Genomic DNA, 24,156 nt, shown 5'->3' with positions numbered 1-24,156 from the left:
TACACTGTTCAGAATTCTAAGTGGCAGAAGCCCACTCCCGGGCACAGAGCTCTGTGCAGGAACAGTGGCTCTCTTCTGTGGGAAGCTATACTCACCGACTAAGTTCCTAATGTCAGGTTGTCAGAGACATTGGGCACTCCAAGGACAGTTAGGGTTCCAGCTTCTGACAGCTTGGTTCTGGGAGTAATGTGCACTGTTCAGAATTCTAAGTGGCAGAAGCCCACTCCCTGGCACAGAGCTCTGTGCAGGAACTGTGGGTCTTTTCTGTGGGAGACTAAACTCACCCCAGCAGGTTCCTGATGTCAGGCTGTAGGAGACATTTGGCACTCCAAGGACAGTAAGGGTTCCATCTTCTGGATGCTTGGATCTGGCAGAAGTCCTGTGCTGAACTTATTTTTATCAGTTAGCAGCCCACTCCGTGGCCGAGAGTTCTGTGCAGGAACGGTGGGTCTCTTCTGTGGAAAGTTAACTCACCCCTCCAAGTTCCTGATGTCAGTTTGCAGGGGGTGTTTGGCAGTCTAAGGGCAGCTAGGGTTTCAGCTTCATGGCAGCTTGGTTGTGGGAGTAAGTACACTGTTCAGAATTCTAAGTGGCAGAAGCCCACTCCCGGGCACAGAGCTCTGTGCAGGAACAGTGGCTCTCTTCTGTGGAAAGCTATACTCACCGACTAAGTTCCTAATGTCAGGTTGTAGGAGACATTGGGCACTCGCAGGACAGTTAGGGTTCCAGCTTCTGGGAGCTTGGATCTGGCAGAAGTCCTGTTCTGAACTTATTTTTATCAGTTAGCAGCCCACTCCGTGGCCGAGAGTTCTGTGCAGGAACGGTGGGTCTTTTCTGTGGAAAGCTAAACTCACCCCTCCAAGTTCCTGATGTCAGTTTGCAGGGGGTGTTTGGCAGTCTAAGGGCAGCTAGGGTTTCAGCTTCATGGCAGCTTGGTTGTGGGAGTAAGTACACTGTTCAGAATTCTAAGTGGCAGAAGCCCACTTCCGGGCACAGAGCTCTGTGCAGGAACAGTGGCTCTCTTCTGTGGAAAGCTATACTCACCGACTAAGTTCCTAATGTCAGGTTGTAGGAGACATTGGGCACTCGCAGGACAGTTAGGGTTCCAGCTTCTGGGAGCTTGGATCTGGCAGATATCCTGTGCTGAATTTATTTTTAGCAGGCAGTCGCCCTCTCTTGGTCAGAGGGCTCTGTGCAGGAGGCGTTGCTCCTTTTCTGTGGGAATCTGGATTCACTGCATCAGGTTCCTAATGTCAGGTTGTAGGAGACATTGGGCACTCCAAGGACAGTTAGGTTTCCAGCTTCTGGGAGCTTGGCTATGGGAGAAGTGCAGCAGTGTTCAGAATTCTAAGTGGCAGAAGCCCACTCCCTGGCACAGAGCTCTGTGCAGGAACTGTGGGTCTTTTCTGTGGGAGACTAAACTCACCCCAGCAGGTTCCTGATGTCAGGCTGTAGGAGACATTTGGCACTCCAAGGACAGTAAGGGTTCCAGCTTCTGGATGCTTGGATCTGGCGAAAGTCCTGTGCTGAACTTATTTTTATCAGTTAGCAGCCCACTCCGTGGCCGAGAGTTCTGTGCAGGAACGGGGGGTCTTTTCTGTGGAAAGCTAAACTCACCCCTCCAAGTTCCTGATGTCAGTTTGCAGGGGGTGTTTGGCAGTCTAAGGGCAGCTAGGGTTTCAGCTTCATGGCAGCTTGGTTGTGGGAGTAAGTACACTGTTCAGAATTCTAAGTGGCAGAAGCCCAGTCCCGGGCACAGAGCTCTGTGCAGGAACAGTGGCTCTCTTCTGTGGAAAGCTATACTCACCGACTAAGTTCCTAATGTCAGGTCGTAGGAGACATTTGGCAGTCGCAGGACAGTTAGGGTTCCAGCTTCTGGGAGCTTGGATATGGGAGAAGTGCGGCAGTGTTCAGAATTCTAAGTGGCAGAAGCCCACTCCCGGGCACAGAGCTCTGTGCAGGAACCGTGGGTCTTTTCTGTGGAAAGCTAAACTCACCCCTCTAAGTTCCTGATGTCAGTTTGCAGGGGGTGTTTGGTAGTCTAAGGGCAGCTAGGGTTTCAGCTTCATTGCCGCTTGGTTGTGGGAGGAAGTACACTGTTCAGAATTCTAAGTGGCAGAAGCCCACTCCCAGGCACAGAGCTCTGTGCAGGAACAGTGGCTCTCTTCTGTGGGAAGCTAAACTCACCCCCCGAAGTTCCTAATGTCAGGTTGTAGGAGACATTGGGCACTCCAAGGACAGTTAGGGTTCCAGCTTCTGACAGCTTGGTTCTGGGAGTAATGTGCACTGTTCAGAATTCTAAGTGGCAGAAGCCTACTCCGTGGCCGAGAGTTCTGTGCAGGAACTGTGGGTCTCTTCTGTGGGAAGCGAAACTCACCCCCCGAAGTTCCTAATGTCAGGTCGTCGGAGACATTTGGCACTCGCAGGACAGTTAGGGTTCCAGCTTCTGGGAGCTTGGATATGGGAGAAGTGCAGCAGTGTTCAGAATTCTAAGTGGCAGAAGCCCACTCCCGGGCGCAGAGCTCTGTGCAGGAACGGTGGGTCTTTTCTGAGGGAAACTAAACTCACCCCAGCAGGTTCCTGATGTCAGGCTGTAGGAGACATTTGGCACTCCAAGGACAGTAAGGGTTCCAGCTTCTGGATGCTTGGATCTGGCAGAAGTCCTGTGCTGAACTTATTTTTATCAGTTAGCAGCCCACTCCGTGGCCGAGTGGAACGGTGGGTCTTTTCTGTGGAAAGCTAAACTCACCCCTCCAAGTTCCTGATGTCAGTTTGCAGGGGGTGTTTGGCAGTCGAAGGGCAGCTAGGGTTTCAGCTTCATGGCAGCTTGGTTGTGGGAGTAAGTACACTGTTCAGAATTCTAAGTGGCAGAAGCCCAGTCCCGGGCACAGAGCTCTGTGCAGGAACAGTGGCTCTCTTCTGTGGGAAGCTATACTCACCGACTAAGTTCCTAATGTCAGGTTGTCAGAGACATTGGGCACTCGCAGGGCAGTTAGGGTTCCAGCTTCTGACAGCTTGGTTCTGGGAGTAATGTGCACTGTTCAGAATTCTAAGTGGCAGAAGCCCACTCCCTGGCACAGAGCTCTGTGCAGGAACTGTGGGTCTTTTCTGTGGGAGACTAAACTCACCCCAGCAGGTTCCTGATGTCAGGCTGTAGGAGACATTTGGCACTCCAAGGACAGTAAGGGTTCCAGCTTCTGGATGCTTGGATCTGGCAGAAGTCCTGTGCTGAACTTATTTTTATCAGTTAGCAGCCCACTCCGTGGCCGAGAGTTCTGTGCAGGAACGGTGGGTCTTTTCTGTGGAAAGCTAAACTCACCCCTCCAAGTTCCTGATGTCAGTTTGCAGGGGGTGTTTGGCAGTCTAAGGGCAGCTAGGGTTTCAGCTTCATGGCAGCTTGGTTGTGGGAGTAAGTACACTGTTCAGAATTCTAAGTGGCAGAAGCCCACTCCCGGGCACAGAGCTCTGTGCAGGAACAGTGGCTCTCTTCTGTGGAAAGCTATACTCACCGACTAAGTTCCTAATGTCAGGTTGTAGGAGACATTGGGCACTCGCAGGACAGTTAGGGTTCCAGCTTCTGGGAGCTTGGATCTGGCAGATATCCTGTGCTGAGTTTATTTTTAGCAGGCAGTCGCCCTCTCTTGGTCAGAGAGCTCTGTGCAGGAGGCGTTGGTCCTTTTCTGTGGGAATCTGGATTCACTGCATCAGGTTCCTAATGTCGGGTTTAGGAGACATTTGGCACTCCAAGGACAGTTAGGTTTCCAGCTTCTGGGAGCTTGGCTATGGGAGAAGTGCAGCAGTGTTCAGAATTTTAAGTGGCAGAAGCCCACTCCCTGGCACAGAGCTCTGTGCAGGAACTGTGGGTCTTTTCTGTGGGAGACTAAACTCACCCCAGCAGGTTCCTGATGTCAGGCTGTAGGAGACATTTGGCACTCCAAGGACAGTAAGGGTTCCAGCTTCTGGATGCTTGGATCTGGCGAAAGTCCTGTGCTGAACTTATTTTTATCAGTTAGCAGCCCACTCCGTGGCCGAGAGTTCTGTGCAGGAACGGTGGGTCTTTTCTGTGGGAAACTAAACTCACCCCAGCAGGTTCCTGATGTCAGGCTGTAGGAGACATTTGGCACTCCAAGGACAGTAAGGGTTCTAGCTTCTGGATGCTTGGATCTGGCAGAAGTCCTGTGCTGAACTTATTTTTATCAGTTAGCAGCCCACTCCGTGGCCGAGTGGAACGGTGGGTCTTTTCTGTGGAAAGCTAAACTCACCCCTCCAAGTTCCTGATGTCAGTTTGCAGGGGGTGTTTGGCAGTCTAAGGGCAGCTAGGGTTTCAGCTTCATGGCAGCTTGGTTGTGGGAGTAAGTACACTGTTCAGAATTCTAAGTGGCAGAAGCCCAGTCCCGGGCACAGAGCTCTGTGCAGGAACGGTGGCTCTCTTCTGTGGGAAGCTATACTCACCGACTAAGTTCCTAATGTCAGGTTGTCAGAGACATTGGGCACTCGCAGGACAGTTAGGGTTCCAGCTTCTGACAGCTTGGTTCTGGGAGTAATGTGCACTGTTCAGAATTCTAAGTGGCAGAAGCCCACTCCGGGGCCCAGAGCTCTGTGCAGGAACGGTGGGTCTTTTCTGTGGGAAACTAAACTCACCCCAGCAGGTTCCTGATGTCAGGCTGTAGGAGACATTTGGCACTCGCAGGACAGTTAGGGTTCCAGCTTCTGGGAGCTTGGATCTGGCAGAAGTCCTGTGCTGAACTTATTTTTATCAGTTAGCAGCCCACTCCGTGGCCGAGAGTTCTGTGCAGGAACGGTGGGTCTTTTCTGTGGAAAGCTAAACTCACCCCTCCAAGTTCCTGATGTCAGTTTGCAGGGGGTGTTTGGCAGTCTAAGGGCAGCTAGGGTTTCAGCTTCATGGCAGCTTGGTTGTGGGAGTAAGTACACTGTTCAGAATTCTAAGTGGCAGAAGCCCACTCCCGGGCACAGAGCTCTGTGCAGGAACAGTGGCTCTCTTCTGTGGAAAGCTATACTCACCGACTAAGTTCCTAATGTCAGGTTGTAGGAGACATTGGGCACTCCAAGGACAGTTAGGGTTCCAGCTTCTGACAGCTTGGTTCTGGGAGTAATGTGCACTGTTCAGAATTCTAAGTGGCAGAAGCCCACTCCGGGGCACAGAGCTCTGTGCAGGAACAGTGGGTCTTTTCTGTGGGAAGCTAAACTCACCCCAGCAGGTTCCTGATGTCAGGCTGTAGGAGACATTTGGCACTCCAAGGACAGTAAGGGTTCCAGCTCCTGGATGCTTGGATCTGGCAGAAGTCCTGTGCTGAACTTATTTTTATCAGTTAGCAGCCCACTCCGTGGCCGAGAGTTCTGTGCAGGAACGGTGGGTCTTTTCTGTGGAAAGCTAAACTCACCCCTCCAAGTTCCTGATGTCAGTTTGCAGGGGGTGTTTGGCAGTCTAAGGGCAGCTAGGGTTTCAGCTTCATGGCAGCTTGGTTGTGGGAGTAAGTACACTGTTCAGAATTCTAAGTGGCAGAAGCCCACTCCCGGGCACAGAGCTCTGTGCAGGAACAGTGGCTCTCTTCTGTGGAAAGCTATACTCACCGACTAAGTTCCTAATGTCAGGTTGTAGGAGACATTGGGCACTCCAAGGACAGTAAGGGTTCCAGCTTCTGGATGCTTGGATCTGGCGAAAGTCCTGTGCTGAACTTATTTTTATCAGTTAGCAGCCCACTCCGTGGCCGAGAGTTCTGTGCAGGAACGGGGGGTCTTTTCTGTGGAAAGCTAAACTCACCCCTCCAAGTTCCTGATGTCAGTTTGCAGGGGGTGTTTGGCAGTCGAAGGGCAGCTAGGGTTTCAGCTTCATGGCAGCTTGGTTGTGGGAGTAAGTACACTGTTCAGAATTCTAAGTGGCAGAAGCCCACTCCGGGGCACAGAGCTCTGTGCAGGAACAGTGGCTCTCTTCTGTGGGAAGCTATACTCACCCCCCGAAGTTCCTAATGTCAGGTTGTAGGAGACATTGGGCACTCCAAGGACAGTTAGGGTTCCAGCTTCTGACAGCTTGGTTCTGGGAGTAATGTGCACTGTTCAGAATTCTAAGTGGCAGAAGCCCACTCCGGGGCACAGAGCTCTGTGCAGGAACGGTGGGTCTTTTCTGTGGGAAGCTAAACTCACCCCAGCAGGTTCCTGATGTCAGGCTGTAGGAGACATTTGGCACTCCAAGGACAGTAAGGGTTCCAGCTCCTGGATGCTTGGATCTGGCAGAAGTCCTGTGCTGAACTTATTTTTATCAGTTAGCAGCCCACTCCGTGGCCGAGAGTTCTGTGCAGGAACGGTGGGTCTTTTCTGTGGAAAGCTAAACTCACCCCTCCAAGTTCCTGATGTCAGTTTGCAGGGGGTGTTTGGCAGTCTAAGGGCAGCTAGGGTTTCAGCTTCATGGCAGCTTGGTTGTGGGAGTAAGTACACTGTTCAGAATTCTAAGTGGCAGAAGCCCACTCCCGGGCACAGAGCTCTGTGCAGGAACAGTGGCTCTCTTCTGTGGAAAGCTATACTCACCGACTAAGTTCCTAATGTCAGGTTGTAGGAGACATTGGGCACTCCAAGGACAGTTAGGGTTCCAGCTTCTGGGAGGTTGGATCTGGCAGATATCCTGTGCTGAATTTATTTTTAGCAGGCGGTCGCCCTCTCTGGGTCAGAGGGCTCTGTGCAGGAAGCGTTGCTCCTTTTCTGTGGGAATCTGGACTCACCGCATCAGGTTCCTAATGTCAGGTTGTAGGAGACATTGGGCACTCCAAGGACAGTTAGGGTTCCAGCTTCTGGGAGCTTGGCTATGGGAGAAGTGCAGCAGTGTTCAGAATTCTAAGTGGCAGAAGCCCACTCCGGGGCACAGAGCTCTGTGCAGGAACTGTGGGTCTTTTCTGTGGGAAACTAAACTCACCCCAGCAGGTTCCTGATGTCAGGCTGTAGGAGACATTTGGCACTCCAAGGACAGTAAGGGTTCCAGCTTCTGGATGCTTGGATCTGGCAGAAGTCCTGTGCTGAACTTATTTTTATCAGTTAGCAGCCCACTCCGTGGCCGAGAGTTCTGTGCAGGAACGGTGGGTCTTTTCTGTGGAAAGCTAAACTCACCCCTCCAAGTTCCTGATGTCAGTTTGCAGGGGGTGTTTGGCAGTCTAAGGGCAGCTAGGGTTTCAGCTTCATGGCAGCTTGGTTGTGGGAGTAAGTACACTGTTCAGAATTCTAAGTGGCAGAAGCCCACTCCGGGGCACAGAGCTCTGTGCAGGAACAGTGGCTCTCTTCTGTGGGAAGCTATACTCACCCCCCGAAGTTCCTAATGTCAGGTTGTAGGAGACATTGGGCACTCGCAGGACAGTTAGGGTTCCAGCTTCTGACAGCTTGGTTCTGGGAGTAATGTGCACTGTTCAGAATTCTAAGTGGCAGAAGCCCACTCCGGGGCACAGAGCTCTGTGCAGGAACAGTGGCTCTCTTCTGTGGAAAGCTATACTCACCGACTAAGTTCCTAATGTCAGGTTGTAGGAGACATTGGGCACTCGCAGGACAGTTAGGGTTCCAGCTTCTGGGAGCTTGGATCTGGCAGATATCCTGTGCTGAATTTATTTTTAGCAGGCAGTCGCCCTCTCTTGGTCAGAGGGCTCTGTGCAGGAAGCGTTGCTCCTTTTCTGTGGGAATCTGGACTCACTGCATCAGGTTCCTAATGTCAGGTTGTAGGAGAAATTTGGCACTCCAAGGACAGTTAGGTTTCCAGCTTCTGGCAGCTTGGCTATGGGAGAAGTGCAGCAGTGTTCAGAATTCTAAGTGGCAGAAGCCCACTCCGGGGCACAGAGCTCTGTGCAGGAACGGTGGGTCTTTTCTGTGGGAAACTAAACTCACCCCAGCAGGTTCCTGCTGTCAGGCTGTAGGAGACCTTTGGCACTCCAAGGACAGTAAGGGTTCCAGTTTCTGGCAGCTTGGATCTGGCAGAAGTTTCGTGCTGAACTTATTTTTAGGAGGCAGAAGCCCACTCCGGGGCAGAGGGCTCTGTGCAGGAACTGTCGCCCCTTTTCTGTGGGAGTCTAAACTGAGCCCATCAGGTTCCTGATGTCAGGTTGTAGGAGACATTTGGCACTCGCAGGATAGTAAGGGTTCCAGCTTCTGGGAGATTGGCTGTGGGAGAAATGCAGCAGTGTTCCGAATTGAAAGTGGCAGAAGCCCACTCCCGGGCACAGTGCTCTGTGGAGGAACAGTGGATCTCTTCTGTGGGAAGCTAAACTCACCCCTCCAAGTTCCTGATGTCAATTTGCAGGAGGTGTTTGGCAGTCTAAGGGCAGCCAGGGTTTCAGCTTCATGGCTGCTTGGTTCTGGGAGTAAGTACACTGTTCAGAATTCTAAGTGGCAGAAGCCCACTCCCGGGCACAGAGCGCTGTGCAGGAACAGTGGCTCTCTTCTGTGGGAAACTAAACTCACCCCCCGAAGTTCCTAATGTCAGGTTGTAGGAGACATTTGGCACTCCAAGGACAGTAAGCGTTTCACCTTCTGGCAGCTTGGATCTGGCAGATATCCTATGCTGAACTTATTTTTAGCAGGCAGAAGCCCACTCCAGGGCAGAGAGTTCTGTGCAGCAACGGTGGGTCTTTTCTGTGAGAAACTAAACTCCCCCGATGAGGCTCCTTATTTCAGTTTATAGGATAGATTTGGCCCTCCAAGGACAGCAAGTGTTCCAGCATCTGGGAGCTTGGATCTGGCAGATGTCCTGTGCTGAACTTAATTTTATCAGTTCGCAGCCCACTCTGGGGCAGAGAGTTCTGTGCAGGAAGTGTCACCCCTTTTGTGTGGGAATCTGGACTCACCCCATCAGGTTCCTGATGTCAGGTTGTTGGAGACATTTGGCCCTCCAAGGACAGTTAGGGTTCCAGCATCTGGCAGGTTGGATCTGGCAGATATCCTGTGCTGAACTTATTTTTAGTAGGCAGAAGCCCACTCTGGGGCTAGGAGTTCTGTTCAGCAGCTGTGGCTCTGTTTGGTGGGAAGCTAAACTGCCCGCACCAGGTTCCTCATGTCAGGTGGTAGGAGACATTTCGCACTCGAAGGACAGTTGGGGCTCCAGATTCTAGCAGCTTGGCCATGGGAGAAGTGCAGTAGTGTTCTGACTTTCAAGTGGCAGAAGCCCACTTCGGGGAACAGAGCTATTTGCAGGAACAGTGGATCTCTTTTGGGGGAAGCTGAATTCACTCCCTAAGTTCCTAATGTCAGGTTGTAGGAGACATTGGGCACTCCAAGGACAGTAAGGGTTCCAGTTTCTGGCAGCTTGGATCTGGCAGAAGTTTCGTGCTGAACTTATTTTTAGGAGGCAGAAGCCCACTCCGGGGCAGGGAGTTCTGTGCAGCAGCGGTGGCTCTGTTCGGTGGGAAGCTAAACTGCCCGCACCAGGTTCCTCATGTCAGGTGGTAGGAGACATTTGGCACTTGAAGGACAGTTGGGGCTCCCAATTCTAGCAGCTTGGCCATGGGAGAAGTGCAGCAGTGTTCCGACTTTCAAGTTGCAGAAGCCCACTCCTTGGCTCAGAGCTCTGTGCAGGAACGTTGTCCCCTTTTCTGGGGATACTAAGCACACTCTCCTGGTTCAGATTTTCAGTTTTAAGGAGCCATTTGATCGTCTAATGGGAGCCACGGTTCCATCTACTGACAGCGTGCATCTGGGAGTAAGTGTGGTGTTCAGAATTTTAAGAGGCAGAAGCCTAGTCCGGGGCACAGAGCTCTCTGAAGGAAAGGTGGCTGTCATTCGTGGGAAGCTAAACTCTCCCCATCAGGCTCCTGGTGTCAGTTCATAAGATAGATTTGGTACTCCAAGGACAGTAAGGGTTCCAGCTTCTGGGAGCTTGGATCTGGCAGATGTCCTGTGCTGAACTTAATTTTATCATTTAGCAGCCCACTCCGTGGCTGAGAGTTCTGTGCAGGAACGGTGGTTCTCTTCTGATGGAACATAAACTCACTCCTCGAAGTTCGTAATGTTCGGTTGTAAGAGACATTTGGCACTTGAAGGACTGTTAGGGTTCCAGCTTCTGGCAGCTTGGCTCTGGGAGAAGTGCCGCTATGTTTAGAATTGTAGATGGCATAAGTCCACTCCTGGGCATAGCGCTCTCTTCAAGATCGGTGGCCCTTTTCTGCGGCAAGCTGGACTCACCCTATCACATTCCTGATTTCAGTTTTTAGGAGGTGATTGGCACTCCACGGCCAGTCTGGGATTCTGCTTCTAGTAGCATGGGTCTTGGGACAATGCTGATGCATTCAGAATTCTATTTTCCAGAAGTCTAGTTCCATGTAGAATGCCTTAGACTTGACTGGATGTTCCTTTTGTGGGAGAGTTAAGTCACCCCCTTAGGGTCCTGATGTCTGTTTTTATAGTCCGTTGGTAGTATGTACCCTCCCTGCATCCTAGTTTCGGTTTATTGGGTTTGGGTGAAATATTCTTCTATTGCTAATTTTTGGAGGGAGACTTCTCCTCTGACCCTAAAAATCCTGCCTGCCCTAGATTGAAAAAAGTAACTCCCCTAATTTGAAAGCAGTTACATGTCGTTTTTATAAGATGTCCGTCAATCTGCTTGCAACATTGCTACAACCCTCATCTTTCTCCATCTAGATTCCAAAACATTACTCTGCCTGGATTTCATATAGGTGTTCACCAGGTTTCAAAGTATTAAACATGTACGTTTCAAAGTCTCCATTGCAAAATACGGGATGGGTTCTGGAATACCAGAATCACCCAGTTTCAACATGCCAAAACCATTCTATTTCATAATGTTAGAATGTTAAGTTATAACATCTCTAAGACAATTTCTAAATATCAATTTGCAAAGTATCATTTCTTTGATGTCTTCTATGGATGGGATTCCTAATCCCCAAAACTGCCATACTGTCAAAATGGGATCTGTGTGAAATATTTTGCCCTCTGAAAAGGTTTTACCTAATGACCATTAATCTATTTTCATCATACAGCTAGATGTAGTAAAAAACAAGCAAATACTTGTAGTAGTTTTCTGCCTAGATGGATCTGAGAACTGGCATTTGCCAAACTAAGGATGGAGCAGATCTCTTCCCTGGATCATCCTGGAAAATTTGTTTAGTAGGCAAAGGGAATTTTTATAAATTACATTAATATGTTACTGTAATTTAGGGTGGACCAGCCACCGGCAGCAGGACTCCGGTTTGCTCCGGGCCGGTCAGGATTAGACATAAGTCACCTGGCAACCCCCCTGGCTCCTTAAGGGACACGTAGAAGACCTCAACAGAAACACAATTCAGTCAGGATTTCTAAGTAAATATTTCTGGTAATTGCTTACAGTCTGGGAAAAATTTCCTAAATAATTACAAACTTAGGACATAGGGAATTCTGGGGATAGAACTTCCATCTCGGCCACCGGCCACAAGAAGAACAGTTCTCTTCCACAGAACGGAAGCCTAGCACCCCAGCGTTTCACAGGCAGACGAAGGGTCACGCAGGGGAACGAACAATCTGCGGGACCTTTCTCGACCTCATCCCACAATGCCCCCTGTCTTCAGAGGGTTTCCTGGGCACACCCCTGTGGGGAGGTGCTAGTTCAGAGGGGCCTAGCTGTCTCTGCTTTTTAAGGGCTTGAATTTTAGGGAACACTCCCCTTTTTTCTCCTCCCTGGAGAGACTTAAACTGAAGGAAACTCCTCTTTTCCAAAAATTTTAGGAGATTAAGTTAAGGGGCACAAGCCATTTATTTTCCATGTCACAGTTTAAGCAGAGGTAACTGCCCATATGCTAATTTTAAATTGAAGGAACCCGTGCCTTTTTCAGCATTTTAAGGATTTAAAATTGGACTTCAGTTGCACTCGAACGGGTACCCCGGTAACACCTATCTCAGATGGGAGCAATCCAGGCGTATATATAAGCTTAACACCACCTGGGAGTTTATTCTTTTTCTCCTTTGTAATTAATACATTGATATCCTTACTTAGAGGTGCTAATGAGCCTTACACCATTCATAATCTTACTGTTCTTTGTCATCCTACTTAGTCACTTGTGGAATACTAATTGCAGTCACCCAGGAATAATTACCCCCGTCAACAGCAAATTACCCAAATTACTATCTTGCTATGTTACTAAAACACTAAGTTTTATTTTTGCCCTCTAGCCTGAAGTCATTACAGCCAAAACAGAAAAATAGCATTATTACCCCAAGGAGTTTTTTTCTCTATCGAGCCCTGTACTTACCTTGCATTTGAGTCAGAGGAGCCAAACAGCTGCAGCTCCTTCGAGAGCTTTTATACCCCGTGGGAGTTGCCTCCTCCCTTTTCCCGGGCATTCTGGGAACGAGGGGCGGGCCCAATCAGGGGTATATTAACCCCAGCTTTTGCCAAGGGGCTTCATTCCCTCCTGGGAATCAGCCAGGGTAAGAGCTCTCCTCTCATTTCAGCGAAGAGGCTCTATTAGCTTATTTTTGTTAGGTGTTTTTGGGCACCTACAAATAACAGGAGCTTTGAGGACACTACAAAGAAGATGCTATCAAATACAGGGAGTATTTAAGTTCAGGGGTTTTGTTTGCACATTCAGGGGAGGAAAGGCGCTTTTGTAATTTCTGGGTTTGTTCTCATTTTCTTTTAGGAGGAGCAGTACTCCTGAAGTTATAGGTCACATCCAGCACGATCTTCCAGATTCTTTCAGAAGATTTGTCACCTCAAAAGGGCCACTGTACACGTCAGAGGCAACGACCGAGATCCAGGCTTCCGATCGGTAAGGCGAGGACTACGTTCAGGGTACCCGGTTGAGAGTTAGCAGGTTTTGAAGGCAGCAAAATGAGGAACGACCTGCATTTGAGGGCCTCCCCCAAGGCTTTTTTGCAAGTAATAGCAGCTGCATTTATGCGTCTTATAGCACAGAAGAGCACCTAAGATACGTAAATGTGAGCACCTAAGTTTTGCTCACAGACCTGCCCTACAGTTTTGCCCCCTGCTAACTCAGGTACCGGACATTGTAACAGCCCTAGGCTTAGATGCGGGACGAAGCCACAGACTCGAGGACCCGGGCACGCTTAGGCGAGGGCGAGCGGCCGCCCCCTCGGGATTCGGCGCACGTGCCGCTAAATTCGTGCATCGATTTTCATTTTTCTTTTTCATAGCTAAGAGGCTAATCGGCGATCGGAGGGCCTTCTGAGACAGACTTATTTCCAGTCCAACGTGGATTCACCTTACCGGTCATCTCAAAGATAAGTCAGGGGCCACGGCCTCGAGATAGGATGACAGGGGTGTCAGAAATTTATGGGTCCGGTTTAACAGCTACCAGAGGGGACAGGGGTGTCCCTTAAGGGGCCACTTAGGACAGCCGAAGGGAACGGCTATACTTCAATAGCAACTACGGGGCACGCAAGGCAGAACGGTCCCCGTCCGCATAGTGCGGTCCGGCGCGCAGCGTCGTCCAGCCCCACTCAGCGATCCCGTTAGCTGTCAAGGGGAAGCATTAATTTTGATCCCAATGCTGTGGTGCAGGGCAGTCCAGTCCCGGTGCATGTCCTGTCAGTTGTCTGTTGTGCACTCTGTGTCTTTTGAGTGTCTTGTATTTCATGTCATTTTCTCTGGCTTTTCAAGGGGCCATCAAAATCCTGGCATCATTTTTAGCATCTCCGGTCCCTCAGTTCCTCGGCCAGGCGCCGATACCATCAAACCATCGACTCGGGAGCTCAGGCCAGCATGGGAATCGTATTTATTTTCAGAAGCATCCAGTTTACTGTCTTTTCAGGTCTTGTTCTGAGCTGTACTGACAGCCAAGCACCACCACGATCCATTCCGGTGGATTAGGACTTGTAAGGATGCAAAGCTAGGGAGAGGATTCTGACTGGAGCATTCTCAAGCGTCCATCTTTGAGGTTCTTGGGATAATTCATCCCCTTAGCATCTTTTTTCCTGCAGGTTTCTCTGAGCCCGGTCAGCTCTCCATCCGTCTTACCTCGATCATCTCCTCCCGAGTTCTCTCGGTCCTCAGGGTCATTCCTCTCTTCGAGATTTTTTCTTTCCCTGTCGCGTCTCCTCGTTTGTTGCGTTTTGTGTCACGGGTGTGGGTGTGTATTTGGCCCAGCGCTGCTCTGCCCTGCCCTGTAGCACAGCTGGGTGTAGGGGTAATAGGACAAATTTGAAGTGCAGGGTGCATTGGCTTCTAGGTGGGATCTGTAGACTGACCAAGATGTGTGGAGCTGTCAAGTTATCCTGCAGCCCTTTGACTTTTGTCCTAACTTTCTTTCAGATGCAGACTGATTAAACCTGTGGCAGAGCAGCCCCTATCGGTGGAGTCGGTTCTCCCGAGAAGGTCAGTCCGAGTCGGTCTTTGCAGGGGAGGTGTAAATGGTGGCTCTGTTACAGCCCTGACCTTTGTCTTTGTTTTTAGGAGCTAATGCAGGATATTGGCAGTCCAGAAGAAGCGGGCAAGGTGAGCATGGACCGGTGAACAGAAGCAGTTGTTATTTCTCCGGTGTCAATTTCTGGTGCAACTCTAACCATCCACTGTTGGGTTTTTTTTTTTTTTTTCAGGTGGTCTGGTTTTGAGATGTCCTCTTTGTGGATTCCAGCGGCCAGGTAGGTGTCAGCTTACGTCAGTTGCAGTTTGTCTTTGCAGGGGCAGTGTAATTGGTGCCCTTGTTACTGCCTGTTTCTTTGTCTCTATTTTTAGGAGGTAAAGCAGGATGTTGGCGGTGAAGGTGAAGCGTGCAAGGTGAGCATTGATCTGCGGACAGAACCGGTTGCTGTTGCTCAGGTCTCAGTTTCTGGTGAAAATCTAATATCTGCTGTTTGTTTTCTTATTTTTAGGTGGCCCGCTTGTGAAATGTCCCGGTCGTGGGTACCAGCAGCCAAGAGGGTGTGTGCTTAAGTCAGTCCCAGTTTGCCTTTGCCGGGGCAGTGTAAATGATGACTGTGTTACAGCGTTGTTTTTTGTCTTTTTTTTTAGGAGGTAAAGAGGGATATTGGCAGTCCAGGTGAAGTGGCCCAGGTGAGCATTGTCCGGTGGATGGAAGCAGCTGTTATCACTCAGGTCTCAATATCTGGTGCAACTCCAAGGTTGTATTTTTGTCTGTTTTAGGCAGTCTGCTGTCATTATGCTGAAGTCCCTTCTCCAATGAGGTGATGGACCGGGTCCCTCTCTTTGGAGCCCTTCAGAAGCATTACAGGACTGTGTGATCAAGCCTCGATTTCTCCGTTTGAAGCTGCTTTCCAGGTAGTCTTTGATAACGGCCGAGGAGTCGGGGAGGCAGGGAGGAGAGGAGGAGCGAGCGTCCTCTCAAGTATCAGCAATGTCAAATCCCTTGTCTGCTCTTAATCCAGACCTACCCCCTGACGATGCCATCACCCTCCAAGCACGGCCGAGGCAGCGGGCCCGAGCACCCAGGCGTTCTCAAGAGGCGGTGGGTAGCAGAATTGTTGGGTTTTGGGCGATGCGGTGCTAAGACCACACAGTGATGTTTGCTTTTCTTTATTGCAGCTGACTAAGAGAGAGCAACCTGGTGTTAGCAGGAATTTCCCTGAGGGAGAGGCGGCCTTCCTTTTCACCTGCCAGGATTCTGCATCTCCAGATGTCTGAGAGATAAGTGGAGGGCTCCGAGCCACGGAGGGGATGAAAGCGGGGGGCCGGGTCGGCTTTCCACCGGGCGGGGGTTTGGAGACGGGGCCATCCAAGAAGCGGCCCCTTAGGCTTCCTACAGGGAAAGTCTCCCTTTTGATCTCTCCACTGAGGTGTGCAGGGCAGAGCAGTCCCGGTGCTTGTCGTGTCCCTTGTTTGTTGCGCACTCTTTGTTTCATGTCTTTTGCCTTAGCCCTTCAAGGGGCCTACCAAAAACCCTGGTATCCCTCTTAGCCTCTCTGGACTCTCAGTTCCTCGGCCAGGTGCCGATGCCCTCGGACCATCGACTCGGGAGCTCGGGCAGGCATGGGCATCGTATCTCTCTTCAGAAGCATCCAGTCCAATGTCTTTCCAGGTCTTGTTCTGAGCTGTACTGACAGCCGAGCACCACCAGCATCCATTCCGGTGGATTAGGACTTGTAAGAATGCATAGCTAGGTAGCAGAGTGTGACCGGAGCATTCTCGAGTGTTCATCTTTGCGGTTATTGGGATAAGTCATCCCCTTAGCATCTTTTTTCCTGCAGGTTTCTCTGAGCCCGGTCAGCTCTCCTTTCAGCTTACCTCGGTCATCTGCTCCCGAGTTCTCTCGGTCCTCAGGGTCATTCCTCTCATCGAGAGTTTTCTTTCCCTGTCGCGTCCCTTTGTTTGTTGCGTCTTGTGTCACGGGTGTGGGTGTGTATTTGGCCCGGAGCTGCTCTGCCCTGCAGCACAGCTGGGTGTAGGGGTAATAGGACAAATTTGAAATGCAGGGTGCATTGGCTTCTAGGTGGGATCTGTAGATTGACCCAAGATGTGTGGAGCTGTCAAGTTATCCTGCAGCCCTTTGACTCTTGTCCTAACTTTCTTTCAGATGCAGATGGTTTAACCCTGTGGCAGAGCAGCCCCTGTGGGATTCATTGGTTCCCCTGAGAAGGTCAGTCCCTGTCGGTCTTTGCAGGGGAGGTGTAAATGGTGGCTCTGATACAGCCCTGACCTTTGTCTTTGTTTTTAGGAGCTTATGCAGGATATTGGCAGTCCAGGTGAAGTGCGCCAGGTGAGCATTGACCGGTGGACCGAAGCAGTTGTTATTGCTCCCGTCTGAATTTCTGGCTCAAGTCTAACCATCCACTGTTGATTTTTGTTTTATTTCAGGTGGTCTGCTTGTGAGGTTGTTGTGGCTCAGGCTGGCAGCGGCCAGGTGGGTGTGAGTTTAAGTCAGTCCCAGTTTGGTTTTGCTGGGGAGGTGTACATTGTGAGTATGTTACAGCCTTGTTTTTTGTTTTTATTTTTAGGAGGTAAAGCGGGATCTTGGCAGTCCAGGACCAGCTGCCTAGGTGAGCATTGACTGGTGGATGGAAGTGGCTGTAATCGCTCAGGTCTCAATTTCTGGTGCACCTCTGAGCTTCTATTATTGTGTTTTAGGTGGTCCACTCTTCTTCTGCTGAAGTACCCTCTGCCATGAGATCATGAACTTGGGCGCCTTTTTTTGTGAGCCCTTCAGAAGCATTACAGGACTGTGTGATCAAGCCTCAATTTCTCTGTTTGAAGCTGCTTTCCAGGTAGGCTTTGATAATAGCTGAGGAGTTGGGGAGGCAGGGAGGAGAGAGGGTCCTGTCAAGTTTCAGCACTGTCAAATCCCCTGTGTGTTCTTAATCCAGGCCTACCCCAGGACGATGGCATGACTCTCCAAGCACGGCCGAGGCAGCGGGCTTGAGGGCCTGGGCGTTCTCAAGAGATGGTGAGTAGCAGAATTGTTGGGGTTTGGGTGCTGTGCTGCTAAGATCACACAGTGATGTTTGCTTTTCTTTATTGCAGCTGATTAAGAGTGAGCAGCCTGGTGTTAGCAGGAATTTCCCTGAGGGAGAGCCAGCCTTCCTTTTCACCTGCCTGGACTCTGCATCTCCAGATGTCTGAGAGATAAGTGGAGGGCTCCGAGCCACGGAGGGGACGAAAGTGGGGGGCCGGGTCGGCTTTCTACCGGGAGTGGTTTTTCAGTTGGGTTTGGAGCTGGGGTTGTCCAGGAAGCGGCCCCTTAGGCTTCCTACAGGGAAAGTCTCCCTTTTGATCTCACCACTGAGGTGTGCAGGGCAGAGCAGTCCCGGTGCTTGTCGTGTCCCTTGTTTGTTGCGCACTCTTTGTTTCATGTCTTTTGCCTTAGCCCTTCAAGGGGCCTACCAAAAACCCTGGCATCCCTCTTAGCCTCTTAGGACTCTCAGTTCCTCGGCCAGGTGCCGATGCCCTCGGACCATCGACTCGGGAGCTCGGGCAGGCATAGGCATCGTATCTCTCTTCAGAAGCATCCAGTCCAATGTCTTTCCAGGTCTTGTTCTGAGCTGTACTGACAGCCGAGCACCACCAGCATCCATTCCGGTGGATTAGGACTTGTAAGAATGCAAAGCTAGGTAGCAGAGTGTGACCGGAGCATTCTCGAGTGTTCATCTTTGCGGTTCTTGGGATAAGTCATCCCCTTAGCATCTTTTTTCCTGCAGGTTTCTCTGAGCCCGGTCAGCTCTCCTTTCAGCTTACCTCGGTCATCTGCTCCCGAGTTCTCTCGGTCCTCAGGGTCATTCCTCTCATCGAGAGTTTTCTTTCCCTGTCGCGTCCCTTTGTTTGTTGTGTCTTGTGTCACGGGTGTGGGTGTGTATTTGGCCCGTAGCTGCTCTGCCCTGCCGCACAGCTGGGTGTAGGGGTAATAGGACAAATTTGAAATGCAGGGTGCATTGGCTTCTAGGTGGGATCTGTAGATTGACCCAAGATGTGTGGAGCTGTCAAGTTATCCTGCAGCCCTTTGACTCTTGTCCTAACTTTCTTTCAGATGCAGATGGAATAACCCTCTGGCAGAGCAGCCCCTATGGGTGGCGTCGGTTCCCCCGAGAAGGTCAGTCCCGGTCGGTCTTTGCAGGGGAGGTGTAAATGGTGGCTCTGTTACAGCCCTGACCTTTGTCTTTGTTTTTAGGAGCTTATGCAGGATATTGCCAGTCCAGGAGAAGCGGGCCAGGTGAGCATTCACTGGTGGACAGCAGCTGTTGTTGTTGCTCCGCTCTCCATTTCTGGCTCAAGTCTAACCATCCACTGTTGATTTTTGTTTTATTTCAGGTGGTCTGCTTGTTAGGTTGTCGTGGCTCAGGCTGGCAGCGGCCAGGTGGGTGTGAGTTTAAGTCAGTCCCAGTTTGGTTTTGCCAGGGGGATGTACATTGTGACTCTGCTACAGCCTTGTTTTTTGTTTTTATTTTTAGGAGGTAAAGCGGGAGCTTGGCAGTCCAGGACCAGCTGCCTAGGTGAGCATTGACTGGTGGATGGAAGCTGCTGTCATTGCTCAGGTCTCCATTTCTGGTGTAACTCTAACATCCACTGTTTAATTTACTTTCATTTTAGGTGGTTCACTTGCAAGATTTCCTGGTCCTGGATGCCAGTGGCTTGGTGGGTATCAGCTTGAGCTTTATGTATTACTGAGTTCTGTTAGATTGTGGTGATTGTGTTTTCTCAGTGACTCAGCCTGCTGTTTTCTTTGTGTCTTTGCAGGTGCTGCTACTGTCCTACACATGCCAAGGATTAGGGGCAAGTGGGTAAGTTGGCTTTTAGGCATTAGGGGTGATCCATAGGCATGGGGTGTGTAGCAGCATGCTAAATGTGTACCTTTTCCTTTTGCAGGTACCCTCTGGGTAGACTGTGGAGCCAAATCAGTATCTGAGGTGAGTTGGGGCAGAGGTGCTTGGAAAGCCTGGGGATTAGTTTCCTGTCACACAATTTTCACACTTTGTACTTTGTTGTCTTAGGTATTGAGAGGAGGTGCGGAGCCTAAGTTTGGATACGGCAGTGCCGAAGTCCTTGGAGGATGGATTTTGTCCGCTCGTCTTCCAAAAGATAAGTGTTGGGGCTTGTGTTTGGGTGCAGGGGAAAGAACTTTGGAAGTGGGAGGCAATTTCACATTAGCTTAGAAGAGAGGGCCCTAGTGGGATGGGTCCCTCTGAAGTAATGGGAGAGGGTTTCCCCTCGGTCTCGCCGGAGCATTTGCCGGGCAGGGCAGTTCAGCATTCTAGCGTGTTTTGCGTTGTCAGCAGTCTTTGAGTCTCGGCGGCCTAGCGGACGTTTTCACCCGACGAGGTTGCCTTTCATCCGGAGGCATCGCCACGGTCACCCGGCAGTCATCGCTTTCTTCACTCGGCTTCCCGAGCTTCTGGAGCGTCCTCTTAACAGCTTAGGCACTTAGTCTAGTGAGCAGTTTTGTTTGTATTGACTTGGAACTGACTATGTTTGTCTTGCAAGTGACTATGTTTGTTTTGTATTGCAAGTGACTATGTTTGTTTTGTATTGCCAGTGACTCTGTATTGTTTTGCATTGCCAGTGACTCTGTATTGTATTGCATTGCCAGTGACTCTGTATTGTATTGCATTGCCAGTGACTCTGTATTGTATTGCATTGCCAGTGACTCTGTATTGTATTGCATTGCCAGTGACTCTGTATTGTATTGCCAGTGACTCTGTATTGTATTGTATTGCCTGTGACTCTGTTTGTATTGCAAGTGACTCTGTTTGTATTGCATTGCCAGTGACTCTGTATTGTATTGCATTGCCAGTGACTCTGTATTGTATTGCATTGCCAGTGACTCTGTATTGTATTGCATGTGACTGTGTTTGTATTGTATTGCATGTGACTCTGTTTGTATTGTATTGCCTGTGACTCTGTTTGTATTGTATTGCCTGTGACTCTGTTTGTATTGCACTGCCAGTGACTCTGTTTGTATTGCAAGTGACTCTGTATTGTATTGCATTGCCAGTGACTCTGTATTGTATTGCATTGCCAGTGACTCTGTATTGTATTGCAAGTGACTGTGTTTGTATTGTATTGCAAGTGACTCTGTATTGTATTGTATTGCAAGTGACTCTGTATTGTATTGTATTGCAAGTGACTCTGTATTGTATTGTATTGCCAGTGACTCTGTATTGTATTGTATTGCCAGTGACTCTGTATTGTATTGTATTGCCAGTGACTCTGTTTGTATTGTATTGCCAGTGACTCTGTTTGTATTGCACTGCCAGTGACTCTGTTTGTATTGCAAGTGACTCTGTTTGCATTGCACTGCCAGTGACTCTGTTTGCGTTGCAAGTGACTGTTTGTATTGCACTCTAAGTCACTGTGCTTGTATTGCACTCTAAGTCACTGTGCTTGTATTGCACTCAAAGTCACTGTGCTTGTATTGCACTCAAAGTCACTGTGCTTGTATTGTATTGAAAGTGACTGTGTTTGTATTGCACTCTAAGTCATGATGTTGCTGTATCCTACTGTATGACTTATGCTTGAGCTGCCCTGCCCTGGCACAGTCACAGTTAGGTAGAAGAGTTGTAGGGCTTTGCAGTTCATCTTTTTTCTGTGGAGTTTTGGGTAGAGAAGGTATGGGCCCTGAGGGGGGATGATGCCTAGCTGTCAGGTAACCACTTGTTGACCACCTGTCATTGTCTTGCAGGTCTCTGGGCAGGATTAGTCTCTCTGCGGTTGCTGATGCTACGGAGTCTCCTGGAATCTACTGGGTAAGCTGAAGAGTGACTGTGTATGTCTGAGAGTTGTCTGTCTGCTTGGGTTTGCCTGTGCGAGTGTGTGTGCTGACTGGTTCTAACCTTGTGTGTGTGACTTTTGCCTTCCAGGTTTTTCAACACATTTTAAACTTAGAATAAAAAATCCCCAGCCGGGGGGGTTTTTTTTTTTTTTCCCCCCGGCTGGGTTTTTTTTTCCTCGGTCCCGGCCGGTCTGCGAGGCGACGTTCATCGCCAAAGTTTGGGCGCCGACGGCCTAGGGACCGGGGTTTTCGTCAGGCAGGCTGATTTTTTCAGGGCTCCCGGGAACCACGTTCCCGAGGAGCGGTGCGAGTGTGTGCTGATGGTAGGGGATTGAGAGGTGAGAGAGGGTGGGTTTGTGTGCATGTTGACTGGTTCTAACCTTGTGTGTGTGACTTTTGCCTTCCAGGTTTTTCAACACATTTTAAACTTAGAATAAAAAATCCCCAGCCGGGGGGGTTTTTTTTTTTTTCCCCCCGGCTGGGTTTTTTTTTTCCTCGGTCCCGGCCGGTCTGCGAGGCGACGTTCATCGCCAAAGTTTGGGCGCCGATGGCCTAGGGACCGGGGTTTTCGTCAGGCAGGCTGATTTTTTCAGGGCTCCCGGGAACCACGTTCCCGAGGAGCGGTGCGAGTGTGTGCTGATGGTAGGGGATTGAGAGGTGAGAGAGGGTGGGTTTGTGTGCATGTTGACTGGTTCTAACCTTGTGTGTGTGACTTTTGCCTTCCAGGTTTTTCAACACATTTTAAACTTAGAATAAAAAATCCCCAGCCGGGGGGGTTTTTTTTTTTTTCCCCCCGGCTGGGTTTTTTTTTCCTCGGTCCCGGCCGGTCTGCGAGGCGACGTTCATCGCCAAAGTTTGGGCGCCGACGGCCTAGGGACCGGGGTTTTCGTCAGGCAGGCTGATTTTTTCAGGGCTCCCGGGAACCACGTTCCCGAGGAGCGTTGTGAGTGTGTGCTGACTGTAGGGGATTGAGAGGCGAGAGAGGGTGCACGGTGCGCATGCTGAAGGAGGTGTGTGCGGTGGACGATTGTTATGTTTTATGTGTGCTGCTTTTGTTTTGGGTTTCCTGTAACAATAAAACAAGATATAATGAGTGTTTCAGATTTTGAAAAATGGTTCTCTTGTGTTAATAGTCATTTGGCTTGTATTGCCTTGTATTGTTCTGTATTGGCATTTGCTGCTGTATTTCAATGTATTGCTCTGTATGTAAATTGTAATTTTATAGGTGTGCCTATGGACTGTATCTGTATTTGCATTTGTATCTGTTGTTTCTGTATGTTTACTAAAGTGTAAAGAAACCCATTCATGCAATAAAAGCTGAATATACCCTAATAAAGATGCCCCCCTGCCCCCCCAATAAAGATACCCCGTGCCCCCCTCTCCCCCATTTGGCTCCTGTGTTTATTTGGTGTCAGAGTCATTTATTCTATTTCCTACCTCAAGGTAAGTCTATTTTCCTCTCTACACCTTCATGCTATTTCCTTTTCTGTCTAATTCTGCTTCTTTCTCTCTTAACTCTTAATTTTTCTCTGTTATTCTATTTCTAGATGTTTTTCTGTTTCTCTTTCTCTTTAACTCTCTTTTTCTGTCTGTTTTGCTTTCAGTCTGTTTCAGTCTGTCTTTTGCTTTCACTCTAACTGTTTCACTCTTTCTCTCTCATGCTGTTTCTCTGTTTTTCTCTTTTGATTTCTATTTTTCTCTAACCCTGTTTCTCTGTATGTCTTTGTGTCTATTTCACTCTCTATTTCACTTTCTTTCTATTTCTCTCTGTCTATTTCTCTCTGGCTCTGTCTATTTCTCTCTCTCTTTGTCTGTTTCTCTGTGTTTTTCTCTGTTTCTTTCTATTTCTCTGTCTTTGTCTATTTCTCTATTTCTCTCTGTCTTTTTCTGTCTTAGACAAAGACAGAGAGCAATAGACAATTTCTCTCTTTGTGTTTTTCTCTTTCTCTATTTCTCTCTGTTTCTGTCATTTTCCCTCCATCTCTATTTCTCTCTGTCTTTGTCTTTTTGTCTGTCTGTATTTCTCTCTTTGTCTATTTCTCTCTGTCTCTGTCATTTTCTCTCTGTCTCTATTTCTCTGTCTTTGTCTATTTCTCTGTCTTTGTCTATTTCTCTGTCCTTTGTCTATTTCTCTCTGTCTCTGTCATTTTCTCTGTCTCTATTTCTCTGTCTTTGTCTATTTTTCTCTGTCTCTATTTCTCTGTCTCTATTTCTCTGTCTTTGTCTATTTTTCTCTGTCTCTATTTCTCTCTGTCTCTATTTCTCTGTCTTTGTCTATTTTTCTCTGTCTCTGTTTCTCTATTTCTCTGTCTTTGTCTATTTCTCTCTGTCTCTATTTCTCTGTCTCTTTGTCTATTTCTCTCTTTGTCTATTTCTCTCTGTCTCTGTCATTTTCTCTCTGTCTCTATTTCTCTGTCTTTGTCTATTTCTCTCTGTCTTTGTCTATTTCTCTCTGTCTCTGTCTCTATTTCTCTGTCTTTGTCTATTTCTCTCTGTCTTTGTCTATTTCTCATCTGTCTCTGTCTCTATTTCTCTGTCTTTGTCTATTTCTCTCTGTCTTTGTCTATTTCTCTCTCTTTGTCTATTTCTCTCTCTTTGTCTATTTCTCTCTCTTTGTCTATTTCTCTCTCTTTGTCTATTTCTCTCTCTTTGTCTATTTCTCTCTCTTTGTCTATTTCTCTCTGTCTCTATTTCTCTCTGTCTCTATTTCTCTCTGTCTCTATTTCTCTCTGTCTCTATTTCTCTCTGTCTCTATTTCTCTCTGTCTCTATTTCTCTCTGTCTCTATTTCTCTCTGTCTCTATTTCTCTCTGTCTCTATTTCTCTCTGTCTCTGTCTATTTCTCTCTGTCTCTGTCTATTTCTCCTCTGTCTCTGTCTATTTCTCTCTGTCTCTGTCTATTTCTCTCTGTCTCTGTCTATTTCTCTCTGTCTCTATTTCTCTCTGTCTCTATTTCTGTTTCTCTGTCTTTGTCTTTTTCTCTCTCTGTCTTTTTCTCTCTGGTGCAGCAG

At 49.0% G+C, this 24,156-nt stretch overlaps 2 long non-coding RNA genes across 2 annotated transcripts; both read left to right on the top strand.

Annotated features, from left to right (window-relative positions):
• Positions 1-14,242: 14,242 nt before the first annotated feature.
• Positions 14,243-16,461, top strand: LOC136305077 (uncharacterized). Its single transcript, XR_010725003.1, has 9 exons — positions 14,243-14,308; positions 14,387-14,428; positions 14,530-14,574; positions 14,669-14,710; positions 14,806-14,854; positions 14,945-14,986; positions 15,077-15,211; positions 15,319-15,398; positions 15,476-16,461. It is a non-coding gene; the product is annotated as an uncharacterized lncRNA (long non-coding RNA).
• A 1,965-nt stretch (positions 16,462-18,426) lies between these two features.
• LOC136305072 (uncharacterized) lies at positions 18,427-18,725 on the top strand. Its single transcript, XR_010724998.1, has 3 exons — positions 18,427-18,470; positions 18,549-18,590; positions 18,689-18,725. It is a non-coding gene; the product is annotated as an uncharacterized lncRNA (long non-coding RNA).
• Positions 18,726-24,156: the final 5,431 nt, after the last annotated feature.

The sequence above is a fragment of the Chamaea fasciata genome, unplaced genomic scaffold, assembly GCF_029207755.1.
Source record: "Chamaea fasciata isolate MVZ Bird 193981 ecotype frontalis unplaced genomic scaffold, bChaFas1.0.hap1 SCAF_261, whole genome shotgun sequence".
Taxonomy (NCBI): domain Eukaryota; kingdom Metazoa; phylum Chordata; class Aves; order Passeriformes; family Sylviidae; genus Chamaea; species Chamaea fasciata.
This window is presented reverse-complemented; position numbering and strand designations above follow the sequence as displayed.